The following is an 18,583-nucleotide window of genomic DNA, read 5'->3' as shown; positions in this document are numbered from 1 at the left end:
CTGAATAAACTCTCTTTTCCCCCCATGGACTTCCCAGTCCCAACCCTGCAGCTAACATGAAAATGAAACCTTCAAGCTGAGCATTCAGGCAGCCTTGTAATAAGATGATGCCCAGAACAGAAATCAGCTATTGGACTTAGGCTTTGCTCTAGTTTGTCTCTTAGAAAAGAAAGAGAGAGAGCGAGAGAAAGGACTTTAGCAGAATTAAAATACCTGATGTGCCTACTGGGACTTCTGGGGGCAAGCAAGACCATGCTTTTAATGTAGGTCCTATTCAAAGCTGTGTATGTGCAAATCACTTTGGATGGGATAAAGTGCTGTGCAGCGCTAGTATTCTTTTATCCAAGGTAGAAGTAATTTTCTTCTTATATTCAGCTTGAAAGCTGAGTTAAAGGGGACATCAGCTTAAAGTTAAGCTATGGGGGGGAAATAAACAAGGTCTTAGTCAACTTGAAGCCAATAAAAATGCTTGTAACAATTGTTTTCATTGGATTTTTTAAAGAAAATGTATCTTTGAATAAATAAAGGGAGGTGATTCAGTCTTGGGGTTAAAGCACAGGACTGAGACAGTTTGGTTCAATTCCCGGCCCTGCCACACACTTCCTGTGGGACCTTTAACGAGTCACTTAGCCTTTCTGAGCCTCAGTTTCCCATCTGTAAAATGGGGCAAGTACATCCTACCTCACAGTGCTGTTGCGAGAATAAATCCATGCCTGTTTGTTAGGCGCTCTGGTACTGTGGTGATGGGGGGTCCACGTAAGGGGGTTGCCAGTAAGGGTTTTTGAAACCCAAACCTTGTGGCAAAGAAACCGAAAGTAAAACTGGCACAAAACGCACACGAAACTGACTTAAATGGTCTTTCATTGTTCGAGCCCAGTGAAATGCAGCCTGTCACAAAGAGCACGACTGGGGACAAGCAGATTGGATCTATAAATAGTGGAAAACTCTTGAAGTCTGAGGTATTGCTAACAACAGCAGGGGAACTTGTGAATGTAAATAACTTGTAACGAGTCTCTTTACGTTTGGGGCCCCTTTTTCTTCTCAGGGTAACTCTAAAATTACGCTTCTGCTTCTAACCTGAAAATAAAGCCCTTGCATCACAAAGCCTTAACTGCAGGTCGCATCCAGCAGGTTATGATGCACTGCACGGCTTTGTTTGAAAGAAAAGACAAATGCGCGCTACCGGGAAACTTTGCCTCAACACGGTCAGCCTGGCGTTAGCTCCTGCGTAGATCGGCTGTGGCAATGATCATTTCCCAGCCCCACGCGTGGTCTTTCCAAACGTACTTAACATTTGCGTGGTTGGTTGTTACCTTTCCTTCTGAATTTTATCTCCAACCCCCTGGTGCTGGCCTTAAAGGGAGAGCATGTCCCACTGAGCAGGGTTTGGATGGGCTGTCTTGGTGTGCTGGAATCTGACTCAGTCTGGGGATATTTGTGCCCTGTTCTTGGTCTCTAAGGCAATGGGGCCACGGATGAACTTGGCGCGAGTGGGAGCAAATCTGGCTAAGCTCAGTGGGCATTGTGCTCACTAAGGTCACAGCTGGATTGCTCTGTTGTGCTGCACTCCTGTCTGAGTTGGTTACTGGGATTCCCTCTCGCTTGGGCAGATGGTCCAGGGTAGCAGAGACGTAGAGTTGCTTGGGGAAATGGACCTACCCCGATGGGTCTGTCTTCACTGCAGAGTTCACTCGGGCTCTTTTTGGTTGTTGCCTCTCAGCCCTCTCCAGTCCACATGCAAAACTCTTACCTGAGAATGGTGATTTAAACCCTGCCTAGCTGCGGGGGCAGGGTTAGAGCCCGGGTTTCACTTATAGTGGGGCTGGTTATCTGCCCACTTTGCAGCGAGCACACAGGCTAAACCATCCCTGGGCTGCTAGTCTGCCAGTGCCTGCCCACAGTTCCCGCCATGTGCCCAGGAGGTCAGACAAGTTCTCCCACAATTTGATGGGAAGGAATCGGAGCGGCTCATCTCACCGCAGCTCAGAGCACCTAGGGATGTGCCCCCAGAAGTCTTAGCGATACACACGGGAGCGCAGTGCAAGTGAGGACATGGTCACATGTGCTGGCATTGTCACGTGGCTTCTTGCAGGCTCAGCTTGGCTGGTCAGCACCTGCGTCTAACTCCGTGCAGCGCAGGTGCACTGTGTGTACATTGCAAGGAAAAAAACCAGCCAGAGCGTTTGAGGGGAAAACGGGGGAGCAGTATGGGGAGAACACCCCTCCTGTGAACGAAAACTCTCATAATAAAAATTGCATTTCTCTGGGTTACCCAGAACCTTGGATTATGAAAACTGAGCTCTGAATCGCCTCTCACATAATGTCTTGAAGCTGGATGATTTCCCCGGGGGTGAGATCCGAATCAAGCCCTCCGCTTCACCAGTTTCACTTTCAGGTTCTCATACGCCCTAGCACGTCTCTCCTTTTGTCCTTTCTGGTAAAAGGTCCTCCCCCCGCCCCTGGCCGTCTGGCATGTCACTGTGCAGACCTGAGGTAGGAAGGCTCCGCAAATCACTGGTCGTCCTCAGACCACAGAACTAGCCCAGGGCTGTTTTGTTTGGTTTCTGATTAATAACTAAAAGAGAAGATTCATGGAAATTGCTTGTACGTGTCCTTTCATGGGAGCGTTTTGCAAAGCTAAACAGCTTTCAGCAAGCCCTCCGTTGTGCGGCTAACTGATGCGAATTGTCCTGGTGAGGGACAGGGGTTTTTTACCCCAGAGTTGAGGGACAGGAGCCAGGTAAACCTGGCTTTTGGCTTCCCCTGGTGAATGAATACGAGCCTGCCTGTCTCTCCCCACAAGTTCTGAAAGAGGGACCACTCGCCACCCACATCCCTGAGTCTTCAGGATGGCGCTGCTTTCCGGTTGTGTGGCGGGAAATCCCACATGCTCACTGCCTCTGTTCTGCGCTAGCTACCTGCTGCTGCCTCCCATGGAGAGGCAGGGGCCAGTTACCCTGTGCAGGCTGGTGGAGAGAGGCCTGGTGTATCAATACTGGCTTCTTCCACAGCTCCAGGCCCTCCTGCCTCTCCTTGTGCCCCCTTCTGTCAAGCCCAGAGCCCCCTTGAGGTTTTCCCTGAAGGAGTCAAAATCAAATCCCTAACGCCAGAGAAGTGAGGGGGCGGAAGTCCAGGGGTGGGGGCAGGGCCGGCTTTACAGTTCTCGCTGCCCCAAGCAGTGCACCGAATTGCCACCGCAGGCGTCGGGGGCAGTCCGTGTGCCCTTAGGGCGACAGGCTCGTTTCCACGGCGGGGGCAATTCGGTGGCAGCTTCTATGTTTAGGTGAAGCCGCTCTGGACAACTAAACATAGAAGCTACTGCCGAATTGCCCTTACCGCAGAAACACGCCTGCCGCCCTAACGGCGCACGGACTGCCCCCGCCGCCCGGGGCGGCAATTCGGTGCGCCCCTTGCAGAATGCCGCCCCAAGCACCAGCTTGGACTGCTGGTGCCTGGAGCCGGCCCTAGGTGGGGGGAAGGGTTTGTGTCCCGTACCTGTTTTCTGGGAGCACCAGCTGTGTCTCAGGTGTCCCCAGGCTTGTCATCACTTGTTTTGCATCTGCGTTCAAGCCCTGGGCTGAACATCTTCCCCTTTCTAGCATGTCCCATCAGCTGTTGCTCTGAGTTGTGACTGGCTCTGGAGGGGGAAGGAGTCTGTGGGCTCCCTTGTCTGGGGGATGTTGCAAGTTGGTTGTTAGTTATTGGAGTGATGGAGCAAGAGCTGCTGGAAACTGAAGACAGCTGAATAAACAGAACCAGCAGACCCATGCGGCTTTTCTTCCGCTCCGTAGCAGTCAGAGAGGAGCTCCAGCCAGAGGGGTCTGAGCGTGTCAAATCCTGAAGTGTGTGGGGGAAACAGGGATATACTAGAAGCCAGTTTATAGCCTGGAGTGCACAATATGCTGGCCCCAGCTCCCATTAATGTCCCTGGACAATTCTCAGCCATGGGACTAGGAATATTCCTGGAGCTGCTGAAGGCAGATAACGAGAAGCTCTGGAGATTGGCCTCTGAGTATGACTCGGGACATTTCACTTTCTGAGCCTGATGCATTGTCATGAGATGTTCTTCCTGATTCTAGCAATTCACTAATTTATTCCCTCTCCAGATTAGGGAGGTAACGAGCTAGATCAGCTTTTGGCTCTAAATCTAGCAGATACTTCAGCCCCCTTTTGCCAGACAAATAGCATCTGTTTGACTAATCACCAGTTTTCCGTAGAGAAGTGGAGAAGCTGATCTTTGGGTCTGTGTCACAGTGAGCTGGGTGCCCTTTATGAGCTGACTGACCATTTGGAAAGGAGTTTGTGGGTGTGGGTGTAGGGGAAATCTAACAACTGTCTGGGAGGGCTGAAAATCAGCTAGTGTGAACTATCAAGACCATGGAGGGAACTGATCTAATGTGAGCCCTTCTGACCTTAAACACTGTGAAACTGTAACGAGTGTGCAAGGCACAGATGTAATCAGTTATGATAACCTAATGTAGAGTAACCCTCCCCTTTTAACTTCTGCGACACATACCTAAAACCCAGGAAATTCACTTGAGACCCACGCTGTCTCCAGTACTGATGGATGGCCAGTGGCTAATGTAGTTACTGTCCATAAGCCAAAGACTCTTGCTCTGGGGAGAAAGTCCCAGCAGACCAAGTGTCTCTAAAGGGATGAAGAACGTTTGTCTGAAGTTCACCGTTGGTCACCATCCCATGCTGGAGAAGCCTTGAGACACTAAGGCATTGCCATTACGCAGCCGGTGGAGAATGGTTCCAAGGTGGATTTCTACACTCCAAGAGCTTGTTATTAAAACTGTCTAAAAGTGGAATGGAATTTGATCTAATTCTACTGTCCAAACTGAGTGAGATGCAAAAAGCAAGCAGGACGAAGAGTGGAGAGAGAACGTTACATAAAACGCGGTTTTATCAGTAATCAGTTTTGCCAAGTGCACACATTTGAAAAGCATGAGTCAGGGCCCAAAAATCAGGAAATTGTCTTGAAAATCAGGAGATTTTCAAAGAGCAATCTGGGCTTTATTTGCTTCTGGGTTTTGAACCATTAAAGTTTCACACGTTCATGCTTTTCTCTGCAACTGTGAGGGCTAGAAAAAAATATGTTTTTAAAATGAAAGCAGCGATTCTAATGGAATAACGCGACTCCCAGCTGGGGATTCAAAAAATATATTGTGAGATTGGTAATAAAACCACAAGAGTGGGCAGTGCAGAGTAACAAAGGCAAGGAAGAGTTTTATTGGTCGACGGTGTTGTTGTTGTTACCTTTCTGAGTTCGATCCTTCAGCTAGAAATCGTATGGATTTACAGCTCCCTTTTTTGGATGCAATACATATTAATCCATCCCTTGGTTCTTGCTGGCTTTTTTACAGTGGGAATGCTGAGAGATCTGTTCTGAAGTAGAGTGCCTGTGCTGTCATCCATCACTTTGTTTTTCTACTTCCCAGTAAGTTCACCTCCCTCCCCCTTCTTCTCTCCTGACGTGTGCAGGATCAGAACATGAGACAGTGTTTGCACTCCAGACATGCCTGTTCTGAGGGGGCAGGTTAAAGGGACACTGCGCAAGGACACAACCCAGATTAGAATTGAATTTGTGCCCCATTCTTAACAGTCAAAGAGGGTGTTACATGGGCAACTCCTGGTTTTAAGAACAGGAGCACTTGTGGCACCTTAGAGACTAACAAATTTATTTGGGCATGAGCTTTCGTGGGCTACAGCTCACTTCATTGAATGGAACATATAATAGGAGTATATATATACATACAGAGAAGATGCCATACCAGCTCTAAGAGGCTAATTAATTAAGAGGATCTATTATCAGCAAGAAAAAAACATTTATAGTGGTAATGAAGGTGGTCAATTACATACAGCTGACGAGAGGTGTAAGGATAGTTATCATAAGGAAATAGATTTGAGTAGTGTAATGACTCAGCCATTCCCAGGCTCTATTCAAGCCAGAGTTAATGGTATCTGGTTTGCATATTAATTCAAGCTCAGCAGTTTCTCGCTGGAGTCTGTTTTTGAAGTCTTTCTGTTGCAAAATTGCCACCTTCAGGTCTGTTACTGAGTGGCCAGAGAGTTGAAGTGTTATTCCGCTGGTTTCTGAGTGTTCTGATTCCTGATGTCAGATTTGTGTACGTTTATTCTTTTGCGTAGAGACTGTCTGGTTTGGCCAATGTACATGGCAGAGGAGCATTGCTGGCACATGATGGCATCTATCACATTGGTAGATGTGCAGGTGAACGAGCCCCTGATGGTGTGGCTGATGTGATTGGTGTCACTTGAATAGATATGTGGACAGAGCTGACATCAGGCTTTGTTGCAAGGATTGATTCCTGGGTTAGTGTTTTTGTTGTGTGATGTGTGGTTGCTAGTGAATATTTGTTTCAGGTTAGGGTCCCGTCTGTAAGTGAGAACTGGCCTGTCTCCCAAGATCTGTGAGAGTGAGGGATCGTCTTTCAGGATAGGTTGTAAATCTATGTAAATGATGTGCTGGAGAGGTTTTAGTTGGGGGCTGATGGTGAAGGCTAGTGACGTTCTGTTCGGGGCGGCTCTAGGAATTTTGCTGCCCCAAGCACGGCCTTCCACGGCGTGCCTGTGGGAGGTCCGCCAAAGCCGCAGGACCAGCCGACCCTCCGCAGGCAAACTGCCGAGGGCAGCCTGCCTGCCGCCCTCTCGGCGCTGGCAGAGCGCCCCCCACGGCTTGCCGCCCCAAGCACACGCTTGGCATGCTGGGGCCTGGAGCCACCCCTGGTTCTGTTACTTTCTTTGTTGGGCCTGCCCTGTAGTAGGTGACTGCTGGGTACTCTTCTGGCTCTATCAGTCTATTTCTTCACTTCAGCAGGTAGGTATTGTAGTTTTAAGAATGCTTGATAGAGATCTTGTAGGTATTTGTCTCGCTCTGAGGGTTGGAGCAAATGCGGTTGTATCTTAGAGCTTGGCTATAGACAATGGATCGAGTGGTGTGTCCTGGCTTTAAAGCTTTCAAGCTTCCCGCAGCAGCCAGGTCTCAGCTTGGGTGCTGATTTTGCTCCGTTTGATGGAGTAGACTGCTCTGGCCTGTTCCTGTGGTACCATCTCCCTGATTAATGAAGGGCTGATGTGTTCCTGGCTCTCCCAGGTCACTTCTTCCAGGTTTTGTGCAGGGAAGTGGAGAGCAAGGGAGCTCTTTGGAAGGAGTGGGGCTCTGATTTATTGGAAGACGTTCTGCATGTCTCTGTATCTTCTCCTATTTGACCATCCCTTCCTGAGGTTTTTTTGCATGGCACATTCCAAGCCATCCTCCAGTTAAGAATGGGGGGAAAGTGTTTTCCCCTCAACCCCAGATGGCTCCTGTTGGTGCTTTAATATGTGATCCACCCGCTCCTCCCAGTCACCCGCTGACCAGCAATGGTCGGTTGTGGGTACGCTCGCCTTTCCCTGCCTATCTGACTGCTGCAAACTTAACATGAGGCTCTGATGGCTTCCAGAGAAAACCAGCACAGCAAAGCTCCCCTGGCTCTGCGCAAGGGAGATGTCCTGGGCTCATTTAGTAGACTTACTCCCTAGGCGCCGTAGCGGTCATGGTGTTAGAATGGGGCAGAAAACCATCTTCTTGTCCTGGGAAATTTTTCACTATTTTGAACACTTTTCCTGGCCCGAATTAGTCAAAATCTTGCACCTTTTCATAAACTGCAACGCCTCCCCACCCCAAATATTTTGCATCGGGTCAATGAAAATGTTTTGATTTCAACCTCTTTTTAATGTTTTTTTTCTATAAATTATCTCACTTTTCCAAACGAAAAGCCGCTTTGAACCGAAAAGAACGTTTCATTTGGAGAAATGCCCAAACAGGATGCGCTGGCAATTTTGAAGCTCCCTTCCCCGTCCTCCAAACAGGGAAGTCACCAGGCCAGACCCTTTCCCATAAAAAAAAACCTTTTGTTTTTGACCAATCAGCATTTTCCAGTGAAAAAACATTTCATTGACGAATTCCCAGTGAGCTCACCTGACAGTGCTGGCTCCGTCTGTGCCCGTCTCCCAGAGGCCGAGCAAGATCCCTGTACGCTCACTGCCCTAGGACGCTCCCTACTCCATAGTCAGCAGCAGGCTTCCTTCTCCCTCCTCCACCCGTCTTCCTTAATATAGTACCCCCAGCTCGTCTCTTAGGCTGGGATGTGCCATTGGATCATGAAGCCACCATAAAAGCAGCAAAGAATCCTGTGGCACCTTATAGACTAACAGACATTTTGGAGCATGAGCTTTCGTGGGTGAATACCCACTTCCTCAGATGCATGCAAGCCACCATATTCTCCCTCTTTCCTTCCTGCTGCTTTCTCCCAAAAACCAGCCTTTGGGTACCTGCTCCATGTTTGCCTTGAGATGAATGAGTTGTGGGCCACACGCTGCATAGGAAGACTGCAGTTGTAAAGGGCTAATTATATGGTCCGTGACTGGGGCTTCTAGCCGCTAAGATAATGCAGATGACAATATAAGCATGTTACAGGCATTGGTTTCTCTTACAGAGGTTTATAAGCTGCCTGGAGCAGATGATTAATACAAGGCCTATAAATGGGTTAATTTTATATAAACTATTCAGAAGAACGTTCAGGCTGCAAAGTCAGGATGTGGCAGATTTAAGATGGCCCCCATGCAACCCTAATTCAGCCCCCTCTTGAACATATGCATTAGGTTGAATACTATTCCCTCTACCCCTTTAGTGGGGATCTGCTCTGGGGACAAATCAGGGCTGAGTAGCGAAGGAGGCTACCTGTGCAGGACCTGTGCCTCTTTTGCCTAAGGCCCCGCTGGTTTAGAACCTAGGCCTGAAGAATTGCTGGCCAGCTGGCAGCTCCATTGTGCCACCCAGCAGCAGCTTTAATCTGCTTGCGCTGCACCTTCCGGGATCCGCTGTGGACACAGACCATGGGACATTCTGCCTCAAGGATTTGACAGCAGCCTCGTGGCTCCTGATTGGCTGCCTGCCCTATGTAAACCCACAGGGCGTTCCATGAAGTGTCCCGCCACCGGCGTGGCTCTCCTGTTGGTGCCATGATTATTCCTGCTCCCAAACGCCTGGCTTTGACCTCAGCTTGATTTGGACTTTGTCTCGTGACCTGAACCCTGAAACCTAACTCAGAGTCTGACCCTTGGTATTTGCCCTGGCCTGGAACCTGACTACGAACTCCTCTGCTACTCCCAGACCCAGGTTTGCTCCTGCTCTGACCCCTGGTCCTGACCGCCCGCGTTAGGATCCCGACGGGTTGTTGCAGAGGTTAGAAGGTGTGTAATGAATGAAGATGGTCTCTTGGGTAAGGCAGCTGAATGCTGCCCTGGCGAATTGGATTCTTTTCCTGCCTCTGCCACCGAGTTCTTATGTGGTGCTGGGCAAGTTGCAGAAACTCAGCTTTTCCCAGGTGGCCACTAACTGTGTGTTCCTCATTTTCTGGGTGCTCAGCACAAACCACGTGGGACTGGATTTGCAGAAGTGCTGAGCACTCACAGCCGCAGCAAAGGTAGAAGGAGCTGTCCTTTGAACTCATGTGCTATGACCACGCTAAGGGCTCTGGAAAACAGTGGCCTTGTTGTCCCAGAGTGGGCACCCAAAATTAGTGGATGCTTGGCCTTAATCTCTGTGCTTCAGTTCCCCATCTTTAACAGAAGGGTAATAATCCCCCCTACTCTCGGGTGTGGGATGAAGATGAATGCCTGTTTGTAAAGCACTCGGATGCCATGGTGAGAGAGCATCATAAAAACACCCCAGGAGGAAGTTGTTAATCTTGTACTCAATGCAGGGTTTAGAAGAGCTGTGCTTAAAACAGGCCTGGGGCCACACACTGAACGAGGAAGATGGAGAAAAAATAGTGACTAACTCTTCAGTTACTGAATGAGGCAGGGTCCTGTCAGGGGGTAATAGTCTGTGATCGTGTAATTAAAGACTGTGTCATAATGCATGTGCCCAAGGGGGCTGAATCAAGCTCAGAACTGGCAGTGTTTAACTTTGGAATGCCGGAATGTTGACAGTGTAAATCTCTTAATTCAGGTTTCTTTGATGATTTTCTAAGTTTTATTTTTAAAAGCCCCAAATTCATCTGGAACCATATTGATCCCCAGCTTGGTCAAGAGCAGGCTGTGGACCTTTTGATCCACAGCGCAGACATCTGCCGCTTGAGCTAATGGAATAATAATAGCAGTAGTAGGCTGTCATCCTCTCCGCAGAGTCGCCACTAGAGGGAAATGAGACACACACTTTGCTGGTGGGCTTCACAAATGTGTGCTGACAGCAGAGGAATGGAGAGATTCAGGACTTTGGGTACAATTCTAGGTTTTGGAGGGGGAGTGTGCTCTATTGATTACACTTCCACCCCAAACCCTGTCTGTGTCCCCCAGCCCTCTCTCTTCCTACCCACTCTCACCCATCCTGGCTCCTGCTCCCCATCTTCTAGCTCCTGGAAACCCTTCCTCCCACTTCTTCATCCTCTGCATTTGAATCAGGTGCTTCCTCTGTCTCCTCCTCGTTGCCTGGATGCCAGAAGGGGAAGCGTGAGAGTAGACAGTCTCCCCGATCTTCGTTCTCGTGCCCAATGCCACAGTGGCCACCGGCAGCGAGAGGAGCAATTGCAGGGAAAGTCCTGCTCAGCCCCTGCGGCCCTGGGACGGTGCATGCTCAGTTGCTCTGTGGGGATGGCGTATGTGCAGTCCAGTTGCATGTAGGAGCCGTGAGGGGCTAGAGCATGCTCAGTGCAGATGGCATCTTGGGAGAATTTAGCTGCCAAACTTTAACAAGTCTGTCCTAGTGTGTGTGAATCGAGAGTCCGTCTGTGACTCCCCTCTCCCTGGGCTTATAATTTGGCCAGATTTGCATGAATTTTCACAGGGATGGCAAAAGACACGTCCCTGGCATCAGGGTGACACCTCCCCCCCGCCAAGTTTCAAGTCCTTGTTCCAAAGCAGAGGCACCAGAGCTTCTCAAGAAAACACGGGGAAGAATTATTTATTTTTTGCATGGGCAAAATGTATTTAGCTGCAATTTTGAAAAAATAATTCCGTCTGAGGTGCGGACATGGGACACAGCCTGGAAGCGACTTCTGGGGTCATCAAGACCCCTCCCATCACAGGGGCATGGGGCATATCAGCCTGAAGGATTTAAGTTTTGAAAAGTTACAAGCAACTGAAAACTGGGTCTTATAGTCCAAAGTGTTGGGCAGCTTTAACTAGAGGTGGTACTGTCAGCTCTGCGTATGATACCCTGAGTCTAAAGTGTGACCAAATGTACGTGAGTGATGCAATGAAAGAAGACGGGACTTTTCGTTTTAGCCGTATTTGCGTGGAAGTGTTTTTGAGCACTTGTATGTTGCCGCCTTTGAATGTACTATCTTGTAGTCTGCTGCTATTCTGGTTTGTATTTTGTTAGTGCTTTCACAACTCTTAATACAGAATTCCAATGTATTTGGTCGCATGTACTGGAGGATAAAGAGCATTCATCTGTTGACACAGGGAGAGCCGTGCGAGATAAGGCAGAAGGCACGGCAGCGTTTCAAGGGAGTATAATTGCATTTGATTAGTGCAGAGAGCTTGGCAGAGCGGATCTTCTGAGACTTCACCCTGGCGCTGATCTTTCAGAGTCAGAGATCAGGGACACGAGGGAACATCAGAGACCCGACTCTGCAAATCTTCACACAGTTCTACAATGTAGTATAATTCCCTGAAATGCTGGGGCAAGTCCGTAACTTCCAGCTCTCACTACAGCTGCTGAGTCTAGCATTCGTTGGGTTTGTGAAGGAGGAGCTGAAGGCGCAGAGTGGCACCTCACTGTCCTTCTGCATCTTATGTACTTTTAAAAAAAACGTTTAGCCCGTTTTTCTTAACTTAGAAGATGTTGCTCATAGAAAGTCCCTGAAGAACGGCCTGAGCCGCTATGTAACACGGAGAATAGAAGATGGGACCTGACGTTTTCCTCTGGACTATCCTCTTTTTTTTTAAATTAATGCTAAAAAGGGGGAGCTGGCTCTGGTTTCAAATAAGCCTCCAAGCTGGGTTGGAGAAGCCCTTAAGCTATTCTCGGGTGCACATTGGCTGACTTGATATCAGTGGGGATTGGTTGGGGTTGGTTCTGCTTTGAGCAGTGGGTGGGACTAGATGACCTCCTAAGGTCCCTTCCAATCCTGAGATTCTGTGATTCTATGATTGATTGATTCAGTGCTTCTGGGCTCTGAACGTGGGCAGGTTTGAGTGTTGGAGTTCCACAGTCCAGTGCTGCCTCCAAGTAAAAAAACACTTTTACTGGAAAAATTAAATGAGCTACGCAAGATAGATGTGAGGTGATTGGTCATCCCTGAACGAGAGCCACATGTGATGCTGTGCTAGGCTCTGGAGCCAATCTGCAAGCCAGGAGCAGATCTGCTGACTCTCAGGATGGGTATATAAGCCTTGCAAGAGACGTAGCAGCTGAGTCTGCCCAGTGTCACTTCCTGGCTTGGACTTGTCCCCTGCCTGATAGTGGTGACAGACTCTGCATGCCTTTGTTTGCTCCAGCCCTACCTGTGCCTTGTTCCTACTCCACTCTTGACTCCTGGCTCCGGCTCTGACCTCTGGTCCCTGGCCTGGCTGCCATCACACTGACCACTGAGCCAGACTGCCGCTATAGGATCGTCTCTAGTTAAGCAATACCACACATAGAATTACCCATGGTTCCAAGTAACTAGGGGTGTGTGGAAGGCCAATGAGCGCTAGATCTACTGGGAATCACCACCTCTCCAAGGATAGCCTGGTGATTAAGGCGCTGGAGTGGGATTTAGGAGATTGGGATTCACTTCCACATGTCACTTAATCCTACACTTCCGTTTCCCATCTGTAAATGAGATCATATTCCCGCCTCTGTCTGTTTGGACTGTAAGCAAGGACCATCTCCCACTCTGTATCTACACAGCACCTAGCCCAATCTCTGAGGCATCTGGGTGCTACTAGAATATTAATTGTGGACCCAGCGATATGATGTAGGTCCTCAAGTGTGAATCTAACCTAAACAGCAACTCCAAGGGAAGGCAGTAACTCACGGACTCTAACATTAGACTGGCTTGCTAACATAGAGGAATGTTCTACCGCCCGCTGATCCCTGCGTTATAGATCTGCCATTTTAAAGTGATCTGTGACCGTTAGCATTTTAGTCCACAGTGATGGAGTTCTGGGAAATGGAAAATCCACTTGGGGCAAGTCTTGCTTGCTTTAGAGTTAATGGAAAAATAAACTGGTTAGCCTTCGGAATGTAATTCACAGCCCCTCATAGGACATCTGTCTTCAGGTATGTATTTTTGCAGTGACTGTCAGAAAGAACAGTACCAAGAGTTCCCATTGTGGGCGGATGCTGTGCATGGGCAGGTTGTGTTTGATTTGAGTCAATGTCACACATGCTAATAACAGTGGTGTGGGAGGCTGTTTTCCAGTGGGGAACATTCCCTCTGATTGTAGGAGCGTGCGTATATACTTAATGAATGAAGCTGCGTAGCTGGCTGGCCTTGCGAGGCTTTACACTCGACTTGATGGCATTTCTCTGCTTGTAATGCAATAACTTTTGAATGCCACATCCAGTTAATTCCAACATTTAAGGGAATGTTCCAGGCATCAATGGTTAGAACTCTAATGACTTTTTCTGGGGGGCGGGGGAACTGAAAGTAGAAAATGGGGGACATCCGGAGGAGCCCCTGGCATTTGGCTAGCAGAGTTATTGGCTTTTACCACCTCTGTAATTATTGGTTGATCGCAACCATTAGCACATTCCCACATAACAACCTCTCCTTTTAGCCTTGCCGATACTCCCAATAGAACCTAAAAGTGTTGACACCCTGGAAGAGAACGAAAGAAGAATAATATGTAACAAATGGAAGAAAGGGGAATTTGATAGTAAGGAATACAAATCAGAAGTTAGAAATTGTAGAACATTGATAAGGGAAGCAAAGGCACACAAGGAGAAATCAATGGCCAACACAGTTAAGGACAATAAGGAGTTTTTTTGAATATATCAGGAGCAATAAGAATCCTGACAATGGTATTTGTCCATTACTAGAGAGAAATGGTAGAATTAACAATAATAATGCAGAAAAGGCAGAAATTCCAATAAATATTTCTGTTCTGTATTTGGTGAAAAAACAGATGATATGGTCTCATCCTATGGTGATGATAACACTCTTTCCATTTCAATAGTATCTGTGGAGGATGTTAAACAGAAGCCACTAAAGTCAGACATTTTTAAAGCAACAGGTCCAGATAACTGACATCCAAGAGTTTTAAAGAGCTGTCAGAGGAGCTTGTTGGACCATTAATGTTGATTTTCAATAAGTCTTGGAGTACTGAGGAAGTTCCAGAAGACTGGGCAAAAGCCAATGTTGCGCCAGTTTTTACATAGGGTAAACTGCATGATCCCAGGTAGTGCGTGACGTGATAAAAAAGCTAGAATGCTGTCAAATTAACAGAATACACGTTAAACGGATTTAAAACTGGCTGATTGACAGGTCTCAAACTGTAATTGTAAATGGGGAATTGCGGGTCTCGCAGGGATTGGTTCTTGGTCCTACGCTATTTAAGATTTTTGTCAATGACCTAGAAGAAAACATGACATCACTAATAAAGTTTGCAAATGACTCACAAATTAGGGGAGTGGTAAATAATGAAGAGGACAAGTCACTGATTCAGAGCGATCTGGATCGCTTGATAAACTGGGCACAAGCAAACTATGTATTTTAATCTGACTAAATGGATACATCTAGGAACAAAGAATCTCGGCCATACAGTATGGGGGACTCTAACCTTGGAAGCAGTGACTCTGAAAAAGATATGGGGGTCGTGTTGGAGAATCAGCCGAACACGCGCTCCCAGCGCAACACTGTGGCCAAAAGAACTGACATGACCCTTGGATGCATAAACAGGGGTATCTTGAGTAGGAGTAATACAGTCATTTTACCTTTATATTTGACACTGGTGCTACTGCTCCTTGAAGACTGTGTCCGCTTCTGGTGCCCACAGTTCAAGAAGGGTGTTGAGCAATTGGAGAGGGTTCAGAGAAGAGTCATGAGAATGATTAAAGGATTGGAAAACCTGCCTTATAGAGCTCAATCTATTCAACGTAACAAAGAGAAGGTTAAGAGTTGACTGGATTAGTCTGTAAGTATCTACATGGGGAACTAATATTTAATAATGGGTTCGTCAGTCCACCTGAGAAAGGTGTAGCACAATCTATTGGCTGGAAGTTGAAGCTAGACAAATTCAGACTGGAAATAAGAGGTACGTTTTTAGCGGTGAGAGTGACTAACAATTTACCAAGGGTCGTGGTGGGTTCTCCGTTGCTGGATTTTGAAATCAAGACGGGATGCTTTTCTAAAAGCTCTGCTCTAGGGATTATTTTGGGACAGGTCTCTGGCCTTTGCCGTACCGGGAGTCAGGCTAGATGCTCCCACTGATCTCTTCTGGCCTTGGCATCTAGGAGAATAAGAATGGTGGTGAGAATGGGGCACACAGATCCCCTGGCATGGGACGGAGCGAGAGGGTTGCAGGGAGTCCCTATAATAGATGGGATGGGAGGATGACAACAGGGAACCTGTGGGGGCGGGGGGAATGGAGGGATGGTAGGAGCCCAGATGGGCTTCTAATGGAACAGGTGACAAATGTGGGTTCTCTTAAAAGCTTATTCCATTCCATCGCTCTTAGTGTTCTGAATAAGAAGGCTGGGTCTAGCGGTTTCTGGGCTATCCTTGTCTGGTCTGAGGCAATACTCTTGTGATAGTGCCTCGAATCCTCAACCGGATTGGTCTCTGTTCAAGCCAGGATACAAACATGGCACATGGCCTTCCCTGTCCTAAAGCGCTTACAGTCCTAGGGTAACACAGAAGCCAAGGTCGGTTAAAAACATTCCCATCCAGCTGGTTGTTCCAGCTTAAGTTGTGGTGTGGTGGGAACCAGTCCCAAAACTGAATGCAGGTTTGCTGGGCGAGGTGTAACAAAATACATGAGAAAAATGGAGGGCCCCCACCCCTTTTGTTTTATAATCATGGAGCAGTTTTTAGTTTGATTTCTGACGTCTAAGAAGAAAGGAATAGGATTGGATTTCAATTTGGACTCTAGAAAAGCTGCGACATTTGCAGTGTGTTGTGTCTCTGGCTTGATACCTTTAACTGTTGATATGGTGGCCTATAATGTGGGGAGAGAAATCTATGGACTGTGATTTGAATGTGTTTTTCTTAACCAGGGCTTGCAGGTTAGCAGGCAGAATATTTTCCATAGAAGGCAGAATATGTATTCCTAAGTATCTGAGAGTTTATGAATGAGAGAGCAGGATTGTGGGAATGTTCACAGTGAATTTCAGCCTATTGGATTTAAGGAAATAAATGTATACCCCAAAAACGATGGCGTGGGGGATTTCTGTTGTCCTCCATGGCAGGAAGAGACACAGGTGCTTTGTTTGACATGCTCAGTCGAAAACTCTTGGGAGCACTGAGTATATTGCTGGCACAAAGGCTTGTTTGGGAAAGCTTTTGATCTGTGTAAATGGCTTGGAACTCTTTCAAGCCACACAATTTAATAGCCAACAGAGAGCACAAGGGCAAAAACTAGGAGTGGGAGGAGGTGGGGCAGCCTAAGCGATAAGTACAATGCAGTGGAAACGGGGGATGTTTCTACCCCAAGCTGGAGTCTAGCTTTCAGAGAGCTGGGTAGTAGTTTCATTTAAGATGTTCCTACATCAGTGCAAGAACAGCTTTTCGTGTGCAGGCCCACTCGACGGGATCATAGGTTTTTCCCACATGCAATCAGGTGATTGGGAGGACAGAAGGAACTCAAATGAGGCTTCCTGGCCCATTAAAATAGATTCTTTTAAGTGTAATAAGGCTTTGGACAGTTAGCAGGTGGGACTGTGGCATCTTGCATAGAATACTGCTCTTTAAATGTAAAAGGCTCTGCATTGGGCACGGACGTTCCACTTTGATGCCCACTGATTTGAATGGACACTAAAAACTTAAAGCCCCTTCACAACTTATTCTGATCTGGAGCGACGCAGGAGTGTCTTAACTGGTGGAATAGCACACAGCTCATGCGGACTGAGGGCTGTGCTATGTCTGAGCCACTCTCTGCATTCCCTTTGTGTGCAAAGCTAAGGACTTTATGAGAAGTATTTAGACGAGCTCAGTGTTACGAAACTGTGGTCTCATGGGGTAAACTCTGTTTATGAAAATCGGACACAGCAGTGGCCAAAGTGCAGACCGACCTAGGATGTTAATTTTTAAATGAAGTGAACTGAGATAAATACGAACTGTGTCCTCAAGCTGCAGCTAATCTTCCTGATTCTCCCTTATAACTGAGTTCACACCACTCAGCTTCATGTTTTGCATGGCCCATGGGGACTGATTTTACTGTTTCCCTCCTAGGAAAAGAGACATTGTCCTGGCTGGAACAGATCAATGGCCAACTCTAGCCTTGTGTCTTTTCTATCCCTGTGATCCCTCCAAAAATATAGCCAGGCTGGAAAGGAGAGGGTGGTCTGAACAACGGTGGCAGGAGAACACAGTCGGACACATCTCATGCTTGGGGACTGGGTGCAGAGCCCTGTATCACACTATACTGGAAACCTGAGCTACTATCACTCGTTAATATCAATATTAACTGCTTGGATGATAGGGATCAGGGAACAAGATTTAAAAGTTAACAGATGCTTCGTTTTCCAGCAGAACAGTTAAGCGAGGGTTACGTCAGTGTAAGAATCAAGAACAACTCCACTGAAGTGAACAGACGCTTGCATAAGCAAGATCAGAATCAGGCTCCAAGGAGCAGTCCAGGCACACTTCCTGCCTGCCGCCCGGGGGCTCTTTCACACTGTGATTGGGAAACATGTCAAGTGAGCACAGAGAGGACAGCAGTGAAAAGGGGGGAGACCACAGCAGCCAACAGCCCAGGCTCTAAGACCTCGTGAGGTGAGACAGTCCCAGACGTCAGGCAGCAGCCCCAGCCACAGTATCTACACCACAGTTAAACAGCCCCTCAGCTGGAGTCCCTCGAGCCCTGGTCAGTTGGCATAGGCCGGTCCCAGGTCTCTACCATAAGGGAATGTCTACACTGCTGTTAAAGTACTCGGTCACAGCTGGTATCCGCGTGCATTCCACAGCTGGGTTCTTGGGAACACTGCTTTTCCTCTCCACTCCCAGAAGTCTGACATAGGGTTAAGAGCCCTCTGCGAAGACATCAAGAGTCCCCACTGTTTGAGCGCGGGATCAGAAGTCAGATAGGATTTCAGCTCCTGTGTATTGTAAGTCTCTCTGTTTTTTTTTAAAGGAAGCTTTTAAATTAGAATTAGAAAAATGTAATTAGGATCAGAAACTAAGCAAGGAGCTTGCCCCAAGAAAAACAGGCCGACAAGAGGCATAAGCTTTGCTTTAGCCAGGAGTCCTATGCTGCCAGCTTAAAAATGTCAGCTTTAAAAAAAACAGCCAAAACACATGCTGCTGCCGAGTGTGTTTTCAGACGCTGAGCTGTTGGTTATGGTGTGAGGTCTGTGTAGCGGCAGCACATGGAAATGTAATCCCTCTGCATAGGCCCTGGCCAGGAGATTTTCAAAAGTCTGTTCGAC

General features: G+C 47.7%; 1 protein-coding gene across 2 annotated transcripts in view; it reads left to right on the top strand.

Moving 5' to 3' along the window:
* The first annotated feature begins 894 nt into the window (after window positions 1–894).
* Window positions 895–18,583, top strand: part of SEMA4G (semaphorin 4G) — a 94,365-nt gene continuing 76,676 nt past the window's right edge. The window contains exon 1 of one of the 2 annotated variants that reach the window (XR_004001227.1): window positions 895–959. The gene's annotated coding sequence lies outside the window, so the exon portion shown is untranslated. Of the gene's footprint in view, window positions 960–17,702; window positions 18,263–18,583 lie in introns of those variants that run through there. The other variant, XR_004001228.1, reaches the window with a different exon arrangement.

Source organism: Gopherus evgoodei, chromosome 7, assembly GCF_007399415.2.
Source record: "Gopherus evgoodei ecotype Sinaloan lineage chromosome 7, rGopEvg1_v1.p, whole genome shotgun sequence".
Classification (NCBI taxonomy): Eukaryota; Metazoa; Chordata; order Testudines; family Testudinidae; genus Gopherus; species Gopherus evgoodei.
The sequence above is the reverse complement of the archived record's forward strand: the minus strand, read 5'-3'. Positions and strand labels throughout refer to the sequence as shown.